Raw genomic sequence first — 6,000 nt, 5'->3', positions numbered from 1 at the left:
AAAAATAGGCGTTCAAGGTGAGACAATTCTATTTGAGCTCCTCAAAGAAGCCATCTGACGGACTAAAAGCCTGTGAAGGTGCCGCTCACCTCTGAAAGTCTTCTCTGATCAGCAGGAAGTGGAACACCAAGGACAGACCGGATGGGTCCTTGGACTGCTTCTGCAGCCACGTCTTCCATGTGTGTGTGTGTGTGTGTGTGTGTGTGTGTGTGTGTGTGTGTGTGTGTGTGTGTGTGTGTGTGTGTGTGTGTGTGTGTGTGTGTGTGTGTGTGTGTGTGTGTGTGTGTGTGTGTGTGTGTGTGTGTGTGTGTGTGTGTGTGTGTTTGTGTGTGTGTGTGTGTGGGCTATTGAAGTCAACACTGTGTTCTCTCCCTGGTGTTTCCTGGTCCTCCGCCAAAGCTAGAGCTCTTTAAGATAAAGTTTGTGAGTTACAAAGACAGGAGGAAATGGAGCTTAGCTCTTTTGGGGACCGACACTCAAAACAGTATTTCTAACATTTTGGAGGAAAGTCCGGCCACGCAAAACTCGTGCATGCTCCTGAGTGTGTGTGTATGTGTGTTTCTGTGTGTGTGTGTGTGCTCAGAGGGAGCTGTGGTTTGTTTAGAAGGCCTCAAGGCATAAACAAAAGCAAAAGAGGTTATGTCTTTTAATTGTTTCTGCAATGAATCGTTGATTAAATCGCATCTTCAACCAGCCGGCTAACCTGTATTCAAGCAAGGCATGAGGAAGACTTAGCTGCAGGCCAGAGGAGAGGGGAAGAAGGGCAGTTCGGAAGCGAGGTCACAGAGAAGGAGATGAGGGGAGATTGCTGAACGACGAGCCTGGACAAACAGTTTGAGACCAAGACAACAATTCATGATACACTTAAAGATGATGTCAGCACAGGTTAAGTCAGATTAGCATTCGGTAAAGGGTTCATCTTCTTTAATTATTTATTGATTTGTCGCACCATCCAACGAGTTGCTAAGTGACCTCCAAGAGAAACACCAATGGTGCTTCAGTGCTAAAAGCTAAACAGCTCAGTGGATCCTCCAGAGGTTCCACCATGAATGAGGTCACATTTCACATGGATGCTCCTCGACCAGACTGAGAAGGTAGTTTAGGCGCCGTAACCACATGTTGAAGTTCAGGAACGGATCTGTGGAATACGCTTTGACCCTCCAGTTATCCGTGACCTCCACACCCCCGAGGAATTTCTAATTTTTAAAACCACAACATGTTGTGTGTTCGCTCAGATAGCCTGGTACTGTTGTGGTTGGGTTTGCATTGGAGGTACATTAACGAACGATGAAATTTTTCCTGTTCCATTGTAAAATTACAGTGTGAGCAAAAGGCTGCGTGACCTCATTGATCTCCTCCTTGTAAAGCCAGAAGTTAATTACGTCAGTGGTTTTTACATGTTGGAATGAGAACCAGTTAACTAAGCCTGACTGTGGAAAAGGGAAGTGGGCAAATTCAAAACCACATTTATTTAAAAGGGAAACTTTGTCTGATCTTTGAACTGAAATTCTCTTCAGGTCACAAGTTTCTCTGAGCATTTGTTTGTGTTGAAAAGATACGATAGGATAGGATAGGATAGGATAGGATAGGATAGGATACGATACGATACGATACGATACGACAGGACAGGAAATTAGATAGCGGTATGACAGACTACCCTGTTTGCTACCCTGTATGCTACCCTTTTTGCTACCCTATTTGCTACCCTGTTAGCTACCCTGTTAGCTACCCTGTATGCTACAGGCCCAGCAAGAAGAAGCAGCTGGTGGACAGAATGGAGCCACTAACGGATGAAGAGACTGATATTTCCCTCAGGAGCCGATGGGGGCCAGACGAGAGCAAATACAAGACTGAGTTCCAGACCTGAATTCATGAGTCGGCCAAAAACACAACTCCAAATAAACACTAATGTTGCTCTGGGATTTGTAAATAAATGACTGCTTACTAATAAGCTTGCCATAATTAAGTATGTCAGTGTTGACTTTATGGCTTTTTTTTCTGCTGCTGCCTCCAAATGGGAAAAATAATTTGTTAAAAACTCATTTGTGGATCAGAAATCCACACCGTGTGTCCAGGAGAAGAAACTAAAGGAGCATTTCAGGCAAACTTTAAGTGACCCGTTTCAGCTTTATGTCTAAGAATCGACTTTATATTCAAAAGACTCTATTTATCCCTTATACACTACACACCTCCATGTTTAGCTGCTTGCTTCAAGGCTAGCACAGCTGATAAACAGTCTGCCTGTGTTTGTTTAAATGATGGTGACAGTATAAAAGATCTCAAATATATCTCCAGCCTGAAGCGGCTGCTTGTGATGCGCCTCACGTGGAACCCGATGCACCGATGCACACACTATACACTCATGTGTGCTCAATTCATGTCAGTCATGCATTTCGCTGTTATGTCACCAGGTCAGGAGTAAAGAGGCGTGTCCCATCGCCATCCCATCCTGTTCTCAGAAGGACATGATGGATGTGTACAAGTATTCCCTGAAGTCTCAAGTATGTTTGCTGCAGGAGTACAAATGCATCTAACAGAGTGAAGTGCAGATGCATGTATGGAGCAATCTGTCCAACACCGTCTACTGAGGAGGAGGAGTGAGGAAGGACATCCACAGGTTACAAAACACACACTTATATTGAGGATGTCGCAGCTACGCCATCCTCCATCATGGTTGTAATTCCAGATTCCATGAGTGGCATCTGGAATCAAAACGGGTTTTTTTTAGAAAGGTTACATCAGCAGCATCATGAATCTATCACAGTCAAACTGTTTCACGCTGGGTCATTCTGCTCCCACAATTAAGACGGAATAAAAGTACTGAGGGTAAGACATCATGTCCTACTCCTGTCTTCATTTGCAGGAAATTAAAAAATGACAAAAAATAGAGACGTTCCTTTTGTCAGCTCCTCATCTTGTGTTTATTTCAGACTGACAAGGACTTCGCTTCAATTTTCCATCCTCTTCTCATCATTGACCGACAACAAATAGGTGATTTAAAGCAGCCAATCATTTTCTAGGTAATTTAGTTTTTAAGATCCATGTTGTGATTGAAAGCTTTTTTCGATGGGGCAGGAAGAAAGAGTCTGGGTCGCTCTCTCGTCGTCTGCTGGTGAAAGAACCAACGCTCTAAAGCGTGCAGAACACTGATCATGCAGGTGAAATGTTGTTTATTCCATCGCAGGGATGCACAAGTGTTTAGAACCCGTTTCTTTCTTTCCTCTTACCATAACAAACACTGGTATTGAATTAAGTTCTGCATCAACTCTCAGTATAAAGCTCTCTAGCCTTAAGTCAATACAGTCTGCATGAGAATGGAGTGCATTCATCAGCGCTCGTTGCTGCTGCTCTGCAGCCCATTCAAGGAAAATTCTCTTACTTATTGATTTTCTTTTTGTCCATTATTACCCAGGCGGTGCGGTGCAAATGATAAACGTGACATGGTTGGGAAGAAGCGTCATTGTGTATGAATTTAGATAAGACATTTAAAGCTCAGCGCAGCGGCGTCATACATCATCATCACATCCATGCTCGCCTCCCGCTCACGTCTTCGGCCCGTGACAAAAGGGCGGCCGCGCCCCCCCCCCCTTTTTCATGGCATCGTTTCAAATCTGGGCTGCTTCACATTAAAAGGTCTTATCTGCTTTATTGAATCCGCCTCTATTCTGCGTTTCTGTGACAATCTGCTGCCAGAAGTAGTCTGTGACTGGCCATGCGTTATGTAATTGTTTTAATCATTGTAATCAAGTGCCATCTTCACATTTACACACTTCTTGCTTCTAAATATCGTCTGTTTTATTTTCAAAGGACACAAATCTCTTTTATTTTGACATAGTTCCATTCACACTGTCTTGATGCTGGAACCGCCTCTGAATTCCTCTGAACTCTGGAGCTGCTCTTGTTTAGCGTCTGTTGAACTTGTGGACCTCTTTGAAATGCTAATTTGATAGCGGTGGTCATTAGCGGAGCGCCCTTCTCTGCTGCAGATTCTGATCATTTAGTTATTGTTCGCACAACAGAAACACAACAAGAGGCTCGGAGAGCTGCAAAATCTAATAACGCATCATACAGGGGAGGGCGGGGGGGGGGTTGAATTTACATTTCAATCAAGGATGTCTTCATCACATTAAAGGCCAAGTAGCAGCAGGTGGGTGCGTGGAAAACCACGATGAAGACGAGTGATTCTTGCTCTACTAGACTTTTTTATTTTCAGGTACTTTCATGGATTAGCCTCGATCAAATCAGAAATCACCATCCTGATACATCCTGCTTAATCACCCCCCCACCCCACCCCCGCATCAACATTCCGCCCATCCTCCTCCTCTTCCTCCTCCTGATGAGGAGACTCTCCCCGCTTTGGTCTCCCATAGAGAAGAAAATGTACATTCCAAAGCAGCTGCTCCTATTTCCCACATCAAATTCCTTTGATTCTTCAAGTTGTCTACCTAAGATGAATTAGACGGTTGCATAGCAACGGGGTGATGCAACAGTCCTTGAGCTCTCATTATCAGTGATAGTGAAGCTGGTAGCTGTGTGTTTGTGTGTTTGCACATGAGAAGGAAGAAACACATCCAGCTCCCTGGAATCGCCAGATTCACCATCACACACTCAACCATCAGTTATGCTAATGAGGTCATTAGGTAGGTTAATGAATGCGTGTGTTTGCAAACAACACTTGCTGATATTAATATTAACAACCCACCTTAAAGCATGAAGAAGCATTAAGAAGCTGCAGTTTCTCATTAATAACCAAATATATGCAGCAGTTTCTAAAGAACTATGAACATTATGGGCTCCATATTGGATGTTTGTGTCACAACTGCGACTTTATTTCATGCAATATTTATAATAGGGTTCAATAAATGGGCCTCCTGTGTGTGTGCATGTAGACATGCATGTACAGTGGTTTAACCTCTGGTGTTCTGGAGTCTAAAGAGTCTGTCGGTAGGAATTTCAAAGGAACCTAAATGGAGGTTTATCCTTCCAGTCCGCTCTATAGCCTCTAAGCTAATTCCATTAGCGCCGTCTGAGGTGAATGTCTGACCTTGAACATGTGAACATGTGCAGCTAGAAGGAATCAAAAAGAATTCACACTCATCTTCTACCTCCTACCCAGAGGAACGGCTCTTTTAAATCAGAATTTGTTGCTCTCAGTCCTTCAGGGTTTCTTCAAAAAGCATCACTTTCAGGGACACGATCTGATTCTCCATCTATTTTCCACCCTGCCGGCTCATTGTGTGACATTATCAGCATTAATATCCTGAGGTGTGAGGAGGACTTGCAGTGCATGCAGTGTGGCTCACACAATGATGCCTCTTTCCAAGCCCCACAGGCCGGTGGATGAAGGGCACATGAGGACCGGTGGCTGGAAGTCTTCCCTCCACACTCAGCTTTCCCGATGACGTGACGTGACATGACAGGTGGATGCAGGTGCTGCAGGGGACAGCTGGATGCTGTGGCCCACAGGCCTGCTGGGATCTGAAGAGTCTCCAGTTTGGAGCTGACTGAGCCTGGGTTGCCGTGCCAACAATGTGGAGAGCACTAATGATGAATGGTTAAAGAAAAAAGGGGCTGAAGACCGAGACAGACACGGAACTGGAGATGAAAAGCAGGCCTGCATGGATCCCGTGTTCCAGGACGTGATTCCATATTCAACATTACATCATTAATTCACGACTGTCAAGAAGCTGAAAACTGGAAGAGATTCCCATTTGATAAAAAAAAAAGAAAAAGTGTTCAAATCAATTTAGAATTAGAAAAAGTCCACAGGGAAGAAACCGCTGTAGGTAGAACAGCAGCATCTTGCAGGGGGGGGGTTTTAAACATTTCACGTTCAATTCAATTTGTAACAGATTTTTTTTCATACGTATAAAACATCAATTTTCACACTGGCCCTTTAGAATTTCCATTTTGAGCTGATGGCCTGTTCTTTTATTTTATTGACAGAATTCCTTTAGGGGGAAAAAAGATGGAATGGGAAACATTTAATTTAAAGCTGTA

Source organism: Antennarius striatus, chromosome 4 (genome assembly GCF_040054535.1).
Source record: "Antennarius striatus isolate MH-2024 chromosome 4, ASM4005453v1, whole genome shotgun sequence".
NCBI classification, from domain to species: Eukaryota; Metazoa; Chordata; class Actinopteri; order Lophiiformes; family Antennariidae; genus Antennarius; species Antennarius striatus.
This window is presented reverse-complemented; position numbering follows the sequence as displayed.